Below are 17633 nucleotides of genomic sequence, written 5' to 3'. Positions count from 1 at the left end.
AAAAGAAAAAGTATTTGAATTGGATCCTTGGAGGGAAAAGAAAAGAAAAGAAAAAAACATTTTGAGTTTTATGAAAGAAAATTGACGAGAAAGAAGAAGAAACATTGGCAACAGGCAAAAAAAAACGACAAAACAAAACAAGCAAAAGCATTCCAGAAAATATTAACTCCTGTGTGGTCTCCTTCATTTTACTGTCACTCTAGAATATTATCTATACATAAATAATATATATCACATAATATATCATTATTAGTCACCACCAACTGCTACATGATGTTAATACACCTCAATATTACACCTTTTATTTCACATCTACACTATGTTTCAACTCAAAATGAAAATTTAAAAAAGCCGGTAAAACGTGGGTCAGGTGAACAATACCACATCGCCATGACAACATATTGTTGGACCCCCTCGAAAATGAGATGGTACATCTCAAGGGGCTATCCTGTAAAATAAAGTCATTGTCACGTTACCTGCAGCAGCTGTTGTCCGTCTGCCGTCTGCCCAATTTCACGTGAATGCAGCATGAAAAATACGGTTGAGTTGCTTGTGATATACAACCACAACGCTAGATGGGAGGAATTCCTACACAATGTACCTTTAAATTGAGCTGTGGGCTCAGGTGGAGGTGGCGTCTGTGAAAAGTCACCGCGGTAACGCAGTGAGGAGGAATGGAGCGTTACACTGATGCTGCATTCACCTGCAGTCGGGCAGACGGCCGTCGGTAACAAACCAGATGTCATTTTAGTCACAGAAGTCCAGAGGAAGACGGTAAAACAATACCACATCGCCATGACAACATATTGTCCACGGACCACTTGCTTACATAGAGGCTTGTTTATGCCGTTACGTGCAGCGGCTGTTGTCCCTAATAGCAAAGTTCCTTTGGCTTGGATGTGGCCCAAATAAACAGCAAAGATCTGGCCCACTTACGGAAGTGAATGACAGCCCATATCTGGCCCAAGTATATGAAAGCTATGTAACCCTTTTTTGGCCAGGGGAACAAATTAATGTAATATTTTTATTTCACCACTAGGGTCGCTAGTGACATATGTCCTACAAAGGAGCAAATGAATGACACAAATTTGACATGTATGTGATCCTGAGGATGTCTAATGATGATATTTGTTGTTGCCTAAAAAAAAAAATGTATGTGTGTGTTTGTATGTGTGTGTGTTTTTTTAGATATCAAATCACACATAAGAATTGTTGCAGTTCAGTTGCAGTGAATTCCGTCTCCCAGTAATTCCTTGTTTTTTCCAGTATAGAATCATGCAAAGTAGGTAAAATGGGTGTCATTCTAAACTAGAGACTTGAATTTATGGGTTTTAATGTTTTTTGTCAGATTTTGCCTATGGCCCATTTTGGGGAACGCTCACAATTTCATGTAATATTCTAGTTTGCCACTAGGGGTCAAAAAATGCATATGTGCTACAAAAGAGCCAATAAATTACACAATTGTGACAAATGAGTGATTTTGAAGATGTCTGATGATGATAGTCATTGCAACCTTTAAAAAAAAATGTGTGTACGTGCATGTGTTTTTGTGTGTGTGTGTATGCGTGTGTGTTTTTTGAGCACAAATTAGTGGTGTTGCAGTGAATTGAGTCTCCCCAATAATCCCTTGTTATTCCAGTATAAAATTATACAAAGTAGGCAAAATGGGTGTCATTCTAAATTAGAGACTTGAAATTTATGGTTTTTAATGTTTTTTGTCAGATTATGCCAGTGGCCAATTTCCGGCCATGGGAGCAATTTCATGTAATATTCTAGTCTCCCCATAGGGATCATAGGTGGCATACACACTACAAAGGAGCAAAATGAATGACACAATTTTGACATATGAGTGATCTTGAGGATGCCTGAGGATGATATGGGATATTGTATTAAAAAAAAATGTGTGCGTGTGTGTGTGTTTCTGTAGAGCATTTTTTCAATGTAATTTATAGGGGCTAAGTGTGATTTTTGATGTAATTTGCTTACCTACAAAAAACTAAAAATACAGAATAATAAATGTTACTGTGATTCTGATATATATCCAAGACTCTACTACCACAAATACAAGAAAGCCCATTGGCTTTTAGAATACAGACTACAGTGTGTTATTTGTATACCAAAAAAATGCATTGTGTGAGCAAATTGGCATTTGAAGGGTTAAAAAATTAAGAAATTAATGGTAATTTAAATATGTATGGCAAGAACAGATATTAATTAAAAACTTTATGCAGTTAAAGTCGAAAAAAATTAAAATTATAAAAAATTACAGCCTTTTCCGTAGGTGGCCATTTTTGGCCACGAACAGGCTAAACGGGAGTTTTTATGTAATTTGCTTACCGACAAAAAACTAAAAATGCAGAATTTTCACTGTTATTGTGATTCTGTTATATATCCAAGACTCTACTACCACAAATACAAGAAAGCCCATTGGCACTAAGAATACAGACTACAGTGTGTTAATTTGTTTTACCAAAAGTGCATCATGTAAGCAAACTGGCAATTAAGGGGTTAAAACATTAAAATGTAATGATTATTTTATATGAATGGCAAGAACGGAAGTTAATTAAAAACATTATGCAGTGAAAGTTTGAAAAAAAATTAAAATTCTCAAAAATTACAGCCTTTTCCGTAGGTGGCCATTTTTGGCCACGAACAGGCTAAACGGGAGTTTTTATATAATTTGCCTCCCTGCCCAAAAATAAAATTGTGTCATCAACAATGTTGTGGTGAATCATTTACATACCCCAGACTGTACGACTCCAAATATAAGAAAACCCAGTGGCACTGAGAATATATATAGTTTCTCATTTTCTGTTTGTTTACAAACAAGGGCATCGTGCAAACAAACTGGCAAATGAGGGGTTAAAAAATAAAAAGTAATGATTATTTTATATGAATGGCAAGAACGGAAGTAATTAAAAACATTATGCAGTGAAAGTTTGAAAAAAATTTAAATTCCCAAAAATTACAGCCTTTTCCGCAGGTGGCTTAACCATAACATAACCAGACCTCTACCAGAACTGTACCAACTACATATGGCTTATAGCTGGGCTTCATAGGGCCTGCCTGTATGGCTGTGTTCAGGTAAAGCCTACTGGCTCTTAAGTGGCCCCCATGTGGCTGACAGACCAAAATCCAGATTTTACCCAGAACCTAAACTAATATACACCAAACCTTTCATCTGGCCCACTTTTGGAAGTGAATGATGGGCCACATCTGGCCCTAAGGTATATAAGCCCAAACTGAACCATAACAAAACCAGACTTCTACCAGGAGGAAACTAAATTCAAATAATTATATGTACTCATGTCACATACAGAATACGTGTGGCTCAGTTCTGTTGAATCATTGTGGCCCACATGTGGTTGACAGAATAAAACTGGTACTTTTTTTTCATCAGATAACACACCTTCCATCTGCCCCACATTATGAAGAGAATGACAGGTCAATTCTGGCACCAAAATTAAAAAATGATAATTTTAGTGCAATAGCAGTACTGATTAAGTTGTTCGATACCTATATAGATCACTTAAATCACACAAAATCAATATGAAAAATTAAGAAACACACAAGTTTCCCTTTAAAATTGTATTTTTTCATACTTCAAAATTGCCTTCAATGAACTGTACAGATCATGTAGAAATTACATCCATATAAAAACAGAATCAGAAAAAAACTGATCAGATAGGTTACAGTAATACTGTACAAAAATACAAGAACAGTGAAGAAATATTAGAAATGAAGAAAGTTTAATTTGTGCATCAAAACTGTCTGTCTTAACTGTCAGTTTCAGCTTGTATTTTTTGTCTCTCTTCACACCAAGGCCCAGTTTCCCATCACCTCCACCTCCTTGTCTGAAACAGCTGTAGTCAGGGTTTCGTCTACAGCACCTTGAGAACACAGGACATTTTGAAAGAGTAGTGTTAGGGCTGTCAAACAATTAAAATCTTAAATCGCGATTAATCTCAAAATTTCCTAAGTTAATCGTGATTAATCGCATCGTTTTCTTTTTTGCTTGAAATCACAGCAATATGAATGGATAAGAAACATAAGAAAAGAAACATCTGGATGTTTCTTATGCTTTCCATTCATGGTATTTAAAAATCAGCTGTCAGAGAGAGAGAGCAGCCTTGTTTGGTGATAAGAAGAACAAGTTCTCTAGTGTAGTCAACATGCAGCTTTTCTGTAACATTACAAGACGGCAACGGCTGAGGTTCCAATGTCACAGCGTTAACTTAATCGTGTGTTTTCTTTTTTCGTGTTATTTAAAAAAAAAAAAAAAAAAATTTAAATTTAAAATTAAAAAAAAAAATAGTGCCGTTAAAATCATTTTTGCGTTAACGCGTTTATAAAAAACATTGTGTGAAGTTCCGGTGAATCAAAATAAAATAAATCAGACATTGGAGTAACAGCTTTTTTTCATCCCAGGAGCAGTAGGGTTAGCAAAGCTGCTAAAGCTGCTAACACAGCCATAGCCTGTCTCTTGCCACCATGGGCTTCAAACACACGCTTTATTAAATTAAAACCGAGTTCTGTTCGGCTAACTTGTAGCTTTCTCCTCTAAAGATGTAGGTCTAGTGTGTGCCATTAATTATCAGTAGTTCAACAAAAATGTAAAAGGTTTAAAATTCACTTACCCAAAGCAGCAGCCAGTCCAGAAACGAGTGAGAGAAAATGAAAATGTCCGGAGGGTGTCGCAGAATAAACTCCACCCATGGCCACTTGTGCCAGTTGCATGCCAACTGTAGCCCAAAAGCTAACATCTATCATCTGGGAGAGTGCCTTATTTCAGAACTGTGCCAGAAGAAAAATTCCCTCCAATTTTGAAGGTATGGCAAAACCAACGTGGTTATGATGTGGACCTCATGTGTTTTGCCATTTTGTCAGTTACATAGGGCCAGGTGCTTCTATTACAGAACTGCCCCAGAAGAGATATTCCCTCCAATTTTACCAGTCACATACCACATGCGGCCCAAAAGAATATTCTATTATCTGGGCCAAGTGCCTCAGTTAAATAAGTGTACCAGAAGAATAATTCCCTCCAAATTTGAATATATGGCAATGCGTATGTGGTTATGATTTGGTCCTCATACATTTTGCCATACCACATTTCAACCAGAGGTGCCAGCTAAATGCCACATGTGGCCCAAAAGTCAATGCTATTGGGGGTCCGTCTGCTGTCTGCCCAATTTTATGTGAATGCAGCATGAAAAATACGATTGAGTTGCTTGTGATATACAACCACAACGCTAGATGGGAGGAATTCTTACACAATATTAGCCTATAAATCTAGCTGCACCCTAGCGGCAGCAAATCTATCTGCTCCGTAGGTGGGTCTAGAAACGAGCCATAGGAACTTTTTGAGTCTCGAACATCGTTTGTGTTGACCAATCACAGCGCTCTATCTGTTTAGAGAGTCGTTGGGCGGCTTAACGCCATGACGACATACATTTTACAGTAATTGGCTTGTCAGGCTAACGTCATCCTGCTCTTTGCTCTGATTGGTCGTAGCGCTACCCTATTGGTGCAGAGGCAGTTTGAAAGACAGCCTTCATCCCGCCCCCTGGACTGAGCCGAGGTCTACCGCTCGTTGACACACTAGACATGTTAATGATGTAGTCTGTCTTAAAGGCTAACACAATATACCTTTAAGCAAACACTTTAAATACACAAATATCTATATCACTTTTTTAGAATTAAAACTATGACCAAATATTTCCTGAAATTAAAGGTATAGTACGTAGGAATTCCCCCCATCTAGCGGTGCGGCTGCATATCTGAACGTATTCTTGATGTTGCATTCAGGTGAAATGGGGCAGACGTCAGACAGACAACAGACGCTGCATGTAACAGGATAAACAAGCCTCTATGTAAACAAGTGGTCTGACAACATGTTGTCATGGTGATGTGGTATTTTAGTTTTACCGTCTTTCTCTGGTGGAGTAAAATGACATCCGGTTGGTTTGCCGACGGCCGTCTGCCTGACTGCACCTGAATGCAACACCGGTGCCTCCGTCCTTCCTCACACTACACAGTGGTGACAGTTTTAACAGGCCGTTTCCGTGGTTACCTACGGTCACGATGCAACATGGCCGCCTCGGTTCGGTGCGTCGCCCACTTATGTATTTGTAACGACTTGTAACAACTCATTCTAAGGGACCAGAAAGCTTTCATTTGGATGCAGCTGTGATTCACCTTCAGTCAAATACGGATTTATGAAAGACAGGTTTGATTTTTGATCATAAAAAGCCAAATAAGTTACATACGGGGGCTTTAAATAATAAAAAACCAATGACTGTGCACAGAGTTCAGACCTTTGGCCTCTGCATAAGACTAACAAATAAATGTTTTTCAGAGGTCAAATATTTTACACTTTTGAAGTGTTGAACCATAAAAGTCAGATTGAACTGAAACTCTTTGAACCAATTAGAGGAGATGAGGCTCTGAGCTTCTCCTCTGATTGGCTGACTGTTTACTAAGTTACAAAGGTATGAAGGAGTATTAGGTCCAGGCCTAACAGAGACTGTTGATGAAAAACTGTCCCTGAAGGCAACGTGCATCAGCGGTTTTGCATGAATTTCCCTCTAAAACAACTCTGTGTGGTAACGTTGTGTTATTATCTCATAGCGTGGTGAATGTGCAGCTCACAACTTGTCCACCAGAGCGTTGTGGAGTTGTTGGATTGTGTATTTGATGAGTTTGATGATGAGGGAAACCAAGAAATCCCATAATGAGTCTCCGTAGCGTAGCTCTGAGCAGCTCACGGCTCTGCTCCGCCGTTCTAAAAATAGCTTGCACCGACAATTAAAGGTAACGAACCTACTGCTATGACTATAGGGATTATGGCAATGGGCCGATTTGACTAAATGTTGAACTATCCCATTAATTTACTTCACTTCATCCAACACGACGCCTTTAATTAGCTCAGAACGAACATGTTGATCAATCACAAAACTTTCATAAAAGGTTCAATAGATGAAACCACATCCAGCCCGTTGACCTCTGACCCTTCAGCTTTAATTACAATACCCAGTGACTGTGACATATTAAAACATCCCTGAATAATACACGAGGAGCGTTTCTTACTTTAGGAAGTCGAGTGAAAACACTCAGAGTCTGTTTAGTTTAATGTAAAAAGCTTTTTGTTTCTCCCCGGGGGGAAGGTTTTCAGACGGGCCCCGAACGCAGCGGCGCCCTGACAGAACCAGTCAGGAGGAGAACTGGTCTCCATGGAAACAGGTCCCATCAGTCATGTCATGCATCATAGTGGTAAAAAGATAAAAATGAAGTTAACAGAAGGATTTGACAAAAACAATAACATGAGAGGCCGTTTATAAAGAATAAAAATAAAAAATAAAAATGTCTTTCATTTAATAAATAATATATGTAATATATATAATAAAAATATATAATAAATACATAAATCATCAATCATCTCTGGTCTTTATAGGAAAATACAAACATGGAAGAATCAAAAACAGTCTGTGAATGAAGGAATAAACTTCATCAAAAGGCCACTGATGCATCATGGGATTGTAGTTTACACAGGTTAAAGCAGAAGTAAGCGATCCGGTCGTTTTGGCTAATGCTGCGTTCCAGGCAGGCTTTTGAAACCGTAAATTACAGCTTCAAGTCACGACTTACGACTTTGTAGCGTTCCAGGCAACCCACTCGTGTTTTTCCGACCTGTTTTACCTGTGAAAGTCACTATAACGGCCACTCGTAACTTCTGACCCGTGAACTCGTACCAGATCGAACTGGTACCACTTCACAGGTCGGAAAAACACCAGTTACGGGTTGCCTTGAACGCACCATAACAGTCCTCGTCCCTACGTCACCACATTCACACGCATCCCTTGGCTGCACACACAGAGAGGACTGCCCCTTTATGCCGTTCTCTCTCCTCATTGGATAAAAACTGTAGGATACGAGAAAAGTTTTCTCCTGGGCTCAGAGCAGAGCAGAGTGACTGACAGACCCGTGTTTCAGACCAAACACTCTATAGAAGTGATTGCTGTCGGAAGATACAACATTTAAGACTTATATTAACACAAACATATCACTTACTTCTGCTTTAAGAGCCAGTCTTCTCCTCTGACCTGCTGGCATTACATTGTGTGCATTATATTCCTTTATTACACTCACTTCTAATGGCTTGAATAAAGTTCAGCCTGTTGAGCAGGTAGCTACTGTTGTAATAGAGAGGAAATGTGATTGTTGGTATCTTTTTGCTTCTGCTCTTAAAGGATAATTTCCGTTTTTTACAACCTGGACCTTATTTCTAGCATAAAATACAATCATTTTACTCACCCAGAAACTTTGGTGTCATTTGGAGTTGTTTTGACGAAATTAGCCCCAGTGGAGCGGCGCGTATATCCGTATAATGCGAGAGCACGGGGCACCCAATGCAGCCTCTAAATATCACATTATCTGCAGAGAAACTCGTTCATTTCGCCAATATTTTGTTATGATACACTAGTGATATTCCCCTCCGAGCCCGTGGTGGCATGTTATCAACATCCGGGGTCTGTAGGTTGACCTACTGACCTCTGACCTGGATGATGTCATCTCTGAGCGCCGCGCGGCTCATTCTGATAATAATCATTCCACTTCAGCATTCGGGTCCATTTTTATCTCAACTAGCCGGAGCTTTAGTGAGTCCAGGTTGAGGAGAGGAAGCCTGTGGAAGCTGAACTTCATCCAGCTGCTCATTTTGTTCTGACAAGTCAGAAACACACAGAAACGAACCATAGCATCAGCCGTAGCAAGTTAGCCGCGCCGGGCAGCGGTCGGAGATGACATCATCCAGGTCGGAGGTTAGTAGTCAACCTACAGGTGCAGCATGTTGATAACATGCCACCACGGGCTCGGAGGGGAATATCACTAGTGTATCATAACAAAATATTGGCGAAATGAACGAGTTTTGCAGCGGATAATGTGTTATTTAGAGGCTGCATTGCGTGCCCCGTGTTCTCGCATTATACGGATATACGCGCCTCTCCACTGGGGCTAATTTCGTCAAAACAACTCCAAATGACACCAAAGTTTCTGGGTGAGTAAAATGATCTTATTTTATGCTAGAAATAAGGTCCAGGTTGTAAAAAACGGAAATTATCCTTTAAGTATTTAACTATTGCAGTAGCCTATCTGTATGACTTGGGAGAAGGTGGACAAGGAAGTGGTCACAGTTCCCACGGTAACACTTTACTGAATTTGCTTTATAAGCGTGTCATAACAGTGTCATAACACAGTCATGAATGTCATAATAATAAAGTGTTAGTTCCCACAGATCGATGAGCTGATCTAAGTATTTTAAAAGAGGATTTTCACACACAGCAGCCAACAAGGATAACAACCGTCTCTACAGCTTCATCTCAGAACACATCCATCCTAGAGGTGGATGGTTTCTCCTTGGTACTTCGGGCTTCTTAAAGCAGAAGTAAGCGATCCGGTCGTTTTCGCTAATGCTGCGTTCCAGGCAGGCTTTTGAAACCGTAAATTACAGCTTCAAGTCACAACTTACGACTTTGTAGCGTTCCAGGCAACCCACTCGTGTTTCTCCGACCTGTTTTACCTGTGAAAGTCACTATAACCAAAGACGGTTTCTAAACCAAGAGCTTCCATGACGAGTCAGCTTCCTGTATGATGTCACGTGGGCTTCTGCTCGGCCACGCCCCTTTAGGGAGACCAGAGGCAGCCTGGAGTGTATTGACTCCAATGGGACAATTTAATGTGAACACAGATTATGGTCTGTCCTTTCTCCCCACAGTCACTGAAGTAAATGTTGGACTCATTTTCCACAAGCCACATCTCTTCTGAACAGTTTGACACCAAAATGGCAACTTTCAGACGGACACATCAGGAGAAAATCCACTTTGTTCCAGACCTGTCTCTGTCTCTACGACACACTCTCGCCAGATTTGGCCACAGATCTCCTAGGCAACGTCAAACAAACGGCCGCAAACTCCCGTGAAAATGATTTAAATTATTTTTCTCATGCTAAATATGACTGTTAGTAGTGTAAATATTTAATGTTATCATAAGAAAATATAAATATCTCACTTTCATCTACCTACAGATTGTATAAATCCACACACACACGTTCACAGACGAGGTGGTGACGGTTGGCCACGCCCATTTAGAGAGACAGGAAGTGAAACCATTTCATATCATTGGAGCCGCTCATGGAGGATCTTTCCATTTATTGAATATCTTTGCTATAACGGCCACTCGTAACTTCTGACCCGTGAACTCGTACCAGATCGAACTGGTACGACTTCACAGGTCGGAAAAACACGAGTTACGAGTTGCCTTGAACGCACCATAACTTCCTGTCAGCAGATGGAGTTAGCAGCCCCCGCCCTCGTCATGGATCTATTGGTCCTCGTCCCTATGTCACCACATTCAGGCGCATCCCTTGGCTGCACACACAGAGAGGACTGCCCCTTTATGCCGTTCTCTCTCCTCATTGGATAAAGGTTGTAGGATACAAGGAAAGTTTTCTCCTGGGCTCAGAGCAGAGCAGAGTGACTGACAGACCCGTGTTTCAGACCAAACACTCTATAGAAGTGATTGCTGTCGGAAGATACAACTATTTAAGACTTAGATTAACACAAAAATATCACTTACTTCTGCTTTAATATGCTTCTGTATTGTGTCGTGACAATGAGGACAAATAAATGTTGAAATATTCAAGGTATAAGTCTGACTCCACATTTTCTCAGCAGGCACTGTTGTACTTGAGAGGAAACGTTGATTGTTGGGATCTTTTTGTTTCCAAGTTGTTCTGCTCTCTCTTATCTTTTCTTCTTTTTTTTTGCGAAATAAAGAATCACATCGACTGCATACACTGTGAGTTTGTGCCCTTTTCTGTGTAGAGGAAGTCTTGTGAGGATGCCCTGTCCACCTCACCATCATCCATGTGAAACATGTTGAATTTGTCTTGTGCTATTCAGAGATGCTGATGAATGGTGGAAGACATTTTTTTTGTATTTTAAAGGGACAGTATGCGACTTTTTTGGCTTTTTATTAACAAAAATCAAATATAGCTTTCATAAATATGTACTTCCCTACGTCAAATCATCATCGCGTATAAATGAAAGGTTTCTGATCGGCCGAATAATCGTTGCCTATAAATACAGGGGGGGGTTCATCCTACACAAAGCTTCCATGTTACATCGCCATCTTTGAATTCCGGTAGCCGAAATGGGACAAACTTTGCATTTCGCGTTCTTCCTTAAATCGCCGTGTGTTGTCGGGGGGCGTGCCGAGTCGGGAAGGAGAAGCGAGCGACTGTGTCGGAGAATCTACCTGTCGTTCATGTACTTTCCCTTTCCCTTGCAATGGAGGACCATGGATACGCTTTGCTTCAAGACAGTGAAAGAAAACCACAACAAAAAAGAAAAAGGAAACATGAACGGGATAGAACGAGAGTCTACCTCGGCGTAGCTTTCCCCAGGTGGACACAACTCATGAAGGAGAAGAACTTCAAGTCGAACGCGGAGTTTGCAACTTTCCTGCTAGACAGGTAATTAAATCTAACATTGATATGTATCTCCTCATAATGTTAGAACCAGTGCAGTGTGATCACGGAACTACTTTATCCTCCCGTGTTAGTCGGCTAATTTACTGTTATTTTCAATATAAAACGGCAAAGGGGCTAGTTTGCTATTTAGCCTAGCTTTCAAAAGCTCAGTTGCATTAGTTTTCAATTGCTGTTCCGCTGCACATGTACGTACGTGACACAACCATCTCAACCGAGTTTCAGAAAGGTTCCTTATTTTTTTATAATAATATATTTCATCTGATTTGCAAAGGGCGTTGGCGTCGGGAGGGAGGGGGTTAGCGGTCTCTCTCGTCAGACCAAAGGGCAGTTTATCGTCTTTGCAAGCATTTTTTAATCACCAGAAATAAATTAGTATGAAAAACGATGAAATCTGTACGCATTTTGTTGTCTTTTCTAATCTACAGTCAATGTCAACATATTAAAATGATATCGTTGTCAGTGAAAGCTGTATAAAATTGTAGTCACTGTCGTGGGGTGTCTTCTGGCAAACTACTGTAAGATGTAAACAACCTCCTGAGGTGGGGTTTGGGTAAGCCAGGCCATTGAGTCAGTAACGAAAAGAGGCACCTCATATGAACAAAGTTATCTTGTAATTTTAGAGAAATTGCAACATGCAATTGAGTAGTACTAGCTACTCATGATTAAGCAGACACCTGCCTGTTAAAATGAATGTACATTGCCGGTGTTAGGGGGATATGTTGTGACACTGACTATTGTTGCCTTGTTGCAGGAACTGAGGCACTCAGAGTAGCACTCCCTACTCTGAGTGCCTCAGTTCCTGCTACAAGGCAACAACTTGGATCCTCACACTGAAGAGCACCAGAGGTAGAGACAAGATACAACTGATACCCATGAAGCACTCCATGCACGTTTTTTGATTGAACTGACTATTGTTATTTGCTCAGCTTTACAAGTCTTGCCAACACATCAACCCCCATGAAGAGCAGGCAATCCAAAATGGCAGCTCCTCTGGTCTTGTCAAGTATTTCCAGTGGGACAGACAGGCAAGTTACTGAATAAGAAGTCATATTGATCTTGTTTATCTAACACATTGATATTGACAGTGAATATTAAAAAATATATAAATGTTGTGTCTAATGCTTTGTGGAATGCTCTGATTATTACTTTCAGAGATGAGCGATTGGGATCTGGTGTGGCTGCTGAACTCTCACCTATGGAAGGACTTGAGCAAAGGTAGCCCATGAACAGTCATCATGTTTTTGTACTATAGCTATTATGTTGTGTACGTTTTGTTAACAGACCGAATCGTATTTGTCATTTTCAAAGCCTACATGACATGACCATGGCTGAGGAGGACTTGGACGAGGACAAATACAATGACCTGATGAACAGTGTGTATGTAGCACTCATTTTAGTCATCTATCAATATTGTGTGTTGCGTAGTTATTGTTTTCTGAACATGTAATTTGTCTCAGAATTGACTGGGAAGATGAAGGTTCCACAGTACATCAGGGAGGTCATGAAGAGAGGGACAGCTCTGATGAAGAGTATCTGCCACCAATATCTTTACGGTGTGTGATCATCTGTTATTAATATTTTTAATATGTTTTGTTTTATTTTTATCTTCCTCTATTTGCTGAATACCCCTTTCTTCTTTTCTCCCCAGATTTGGAGGAACATTAAAAACAGCACAAAACATAGATCACCTGCCAGTTATTGGGATTGATGAAACAGTGCATGACCTGGCCCCCCATGAAGACCCCACAGATGAGGCTGCCGCCACCTTGACATCACAAAATTTTCCTACACATCTGAAAGTGGAAAGTGCAGATGACATCATTGGTGTGCCAGCAGCCATTATCTATGAGAATAGCCTGTTGCAGTTATTGAACTTTTTGAAACTTCCTGCAGAGACATGTACAGGTGTTCTCAGCACAGGTCAAATGTGTGACAGCAATGCACCATTTAATGTGCACATTAAAACTTCCGGGACAGCTATGACAGCAGAATGGGTAGGTTTTAATGCTCACAACACAAACAAAATGTATGGGTGCATTACTGTGTAAATTTGACAAACATGCAAAATGCAGTCTTTACTCTTATGTGACTTGCAGATCTGCTCCAATGGACACAGCCTGTGGACTTGGAGTACCCAGCCCAGGCTGAAATTTGGAATGCAGGCTGGTGATTTCCTTCTTTCATCAAACATCCTATTGTCAGGAAATAACTACGAAAAGGTTTCACTCCTTTTTAAGTTCATGAACATGGGTATGGTGAACAGAGGAACATACTATAAAATTCAGGACACATATTGTGTCGATTCCATAAAAGAGTTCTGGACAGAGAAGAATTCTGAGGCCATCATTGGCCTTCAAGGAAAAGAGGTTGTGCTTCTAGGTATGTGTTTAAAATCTGACCATATCGATTGCGTTGGGGAAAATTCTGTCAATGTACATGAAAGCATTAACATCTTCTTGTGTGTACTTTCTGACAGGAGATGGCCGGAATGACTCACCCGGACATTCAGCACAATATTGCAGTTACACAGTAATGGAGCACGAGAACAAGCAAATCATTCATGTTGCCACAATAGACAAGCGACAAACCTCTTGGAATTCAAATATCATGGAAAAAGAGGCATTTATGCAGACTGTAAACAAACTCTCTCAGGAGATAAAAATAGTGGAGATCTGCACGGACGCCCATGTCCAGATAGGAGCCCTCTTGGGTAAGTTATCATTTGATATAATGTATGAGTGTGAATGCTGTGAAATCTATTGAGGTATTATCAAATATTTTTTTATTTTGCAGACCCAAAAAAGGGAAAACTCAAGGATCTGGGGATCAAACATAGTCTGGACATGTGGCATGGTGCCAAAAATCTGTCAAAGAAAATAGCAGCTGTAAGTTCAAGTGTTACTCACTCACTCATTATTGTACATGTGCATTTATGAATAACACACTTCTAATGTCTAAATAATTTCTATTGCATATTAATTCAACGGTAAAACTTTGCATTGGCTTCTGCTTCAAAAAAATAACTGACTGTTGTATTAGAATTAATTCTTAATCTTACAATAGATTTTGTGGATTGTAATTTAATTGTATGATTTCTACTTGTGTTTATCTTTTCAAGGCAGCAAAAGTCAAAGGACATTCGATTCTTCTGAGCTGGTTGAAAGACATAGTAAACCATTTCTGGTGGTGCTGCAAGACAGCAGACACGACGGAACAGTTTCTTGTGAGCATAATAAATAGATTGTAGCCACAACTGTAACTATGATACAAGTTAATTTGATAGACCCTCAGTCATATGTTTCCTTGTCTTGCTATTTTTCTGTGCAGGGACTTTGGGTGGGCATTATGCACCATGTCTGCAACATTCACAGCTGGGCTACAGGAAGTTGCCAACATGGCCACCTGCAAGAAGGTGAAGGGAGACAGTGGATTCAGAGAGACTCCAGTGCCCACAAAGCATTGCTGGGCATTATTCTCAACAAGCGATGGCAGGCAAACATCCACAAATATCTTCACTTCAGGTAAAGTTTGGAACCATGATTAACATTCTAAGCAATTGCATACTGTATACAACATAATTTTGTTTTGACATCTACTCAACCAGGTCAACAGCAGGACTAGAATCATTTCAAAACCACATACTAATGTACGCAAGCAAGCGACATGCCTTCACTCCCCGTGTGTACGAGGCAAGAGTTATTCTGGCAGCTCTGGACTACAACTTCCATCGCAATAGATCAGCAATGACAAATGTGGACGGAAATAAAATGTAAGTTCTCTGTTCTAAAACCAGTTTTTTATTTCCTATTGTGAACATTTTATATGTAATGATTATGTGTTTGTAAAGATTAAGTTTGTCACTGATATTTGTGTAATTACAGCTTCAGAAGAAAATACAACAAAAATGCCAGAAGATACAGCCTGTATGCACTCAAATGTTGGAAAACATACGACTACATCACAGCACTACAGGCAAGAATATTGGACAGGAGGATCACTAGCCAAGCTGGGATGCCTACAAGGAGAACACTTCGCCTTGATGATCCAAGGAGGCTTGGTTTTGTGCCCCCCATACCTCCACCTGCCATATCCGAGCTGTTGCAAACGCAAGTCAGCAGAGGTGTACTGTAGGTATGTATCCTCTCCACCATGTTCACATGTTGACATAATGAGACCAAGACAACACAGTTATTGAGACGCTGAGATTGTTGTTGTGCTATAGCCACCACTGTTGTTTAGTTGTGTTTGAGATTAAGACATTACCATTGCATCCTTGTAATTCTAAGGCTTTCATTGTAGAATTGACTATTTTTTTAGGGATATTTATAACTGTGTGTGATAACACTACATGTCATCCCCAGGATTTGGTGTCCACGCAGCTGAAGACTTGACAGACAGTGACCACCATTTGACTGATGACTGCTGCCTTTGGAGTGACTGCTGTCACCCTTGATGTTGACACCTCAAAGGTGTACTTTTGGGTTTTGTTTTGAAAACTTGTCCAGATTTATTGAAAATATTATTAAAGGTGTATTGCAAATAATAGTCTTGTTTGTCTTTATCCTGATTTTCAAAACTGTAAATGGTTATGTTCATTTCTTATGCTCTCTGTATGAACATGCACATATTGAATGAAAAACACAGCATTAATGGAGTAAGTTAAAATAAATAGCCCTTTATTTTTGGATACACAGCAAAAATACAGCAAACAACATTTAGAAACAGTACTGTGTATATACACAATACAAATTTACATCAACTATTTATAAAACAAGTAAGACCCTCAGATTCCAGGTATGAAACCGGTGTATTGACCCTGTGGGTCAGGGAAGGCATCTCTAATAGCCCACACACAACAGCTGGGGATAACCCTCCTGTTTCCAGCACCCAGGGACCCATGCTGCCAGAAAATGAAATGCCGATATGCAGCGTAGCGGAATTCTCTATTGTCATCCCCTGGCTCCCTTGTTCCACCGAGTACTGTTATTTCCTCCCTGTACTGTCTATGAAGTCTGAGGAATCCTGGATCCAGACAGTACAGGGAGAAGTGTGGCAGACGGCTGATGCAGTTGAGAGGGACTTGGCCGCAGCATTTCCGCTCTGCATCCGTTGGCATGTCCCTGCAGAGGCCACAGGTGCACCAAGGTGTTCCTGGCAAACCTTGAGATGGGGGGACACCATGATGCCGCTGCTGTGTCACCAGCACATCAAAAATGAGACCCGGCTGTCTGTCCAGCAACTCCGAGGCAAGGTCCCTGTGCTCTTCGAGGCTCATCTCCTGAAGAAGTCTCTGAGGAAGGGTATCACAGGAAGTTTTTATTGTGATGAAATAATACAGCTGATCAGAATGTATAAGAGTAATGTTTTTTTTTTTACAAAATATAAGTGTAAAATACAGTATTAGTATGACCACATGAATAGACTGTTTTTTATAATCAATTTGTGATATAATTATGTGTATGAGGGGAAAACAGCCTGACATGCACGCGCATCACACACACACACACACACACGGCTATTATAGTTATAGTATAATTTACTCACCGCCGTTGCCTCTCTTCTCTCTCGTCGGAGTGCCTCCAGTCGCTCCTCATCCTCTCCACCGCGGGATCCGACTCTTGCGGCACCGACCGCACTGCCCCGGCCCACCTGACCCCTGCCTCTACCTTTACCTCTACCTCTACCTCTGCCTCTTCCTCTTGCTTTCCCTCTCCCTCTCCCTCTCCCTCGCACATCATCAGATGATCTTTGAGTCTGCAGACCGAGAAAAACGATTTCATTGTTACTTTGTTAGGCTACATTGTTCATTTACAACTACCTATAGCAGCTTAGCCTACTATTACTTTTGCCGTTGTTGGCAATAATTACCGTAGCTTTTAGCAGTAGCATGGTAACAGACACATGTTAATTATGGAGTATTACAATGATAAATGATCGGCATTAATAACGAAACCTCTTCACTCGATGTAGCACTAGAACTTGTCCAACTCGACATGTTGACACCGGTTTGTCCTTTCGCGGCTTCCGTTGTTGTAATGTCGTGCTTCGCGGAGGGGGTGCCAGAGAGCACTACTCGGTTGGTTGCATT

Source organism: Trachurus trachurus (assembly GCF_905171665.1).
Source record: "Trachurus trachurus genome assembly, chromosome: 14".
NCBI lineage: Eukaryota > Metazoa > Chordata > Actinopteri > Carangiformes > Carangidae > Trachurus > Trachurus trachurus.
This window is presented reverse-complemented; position numbering follows the sequence as displayed.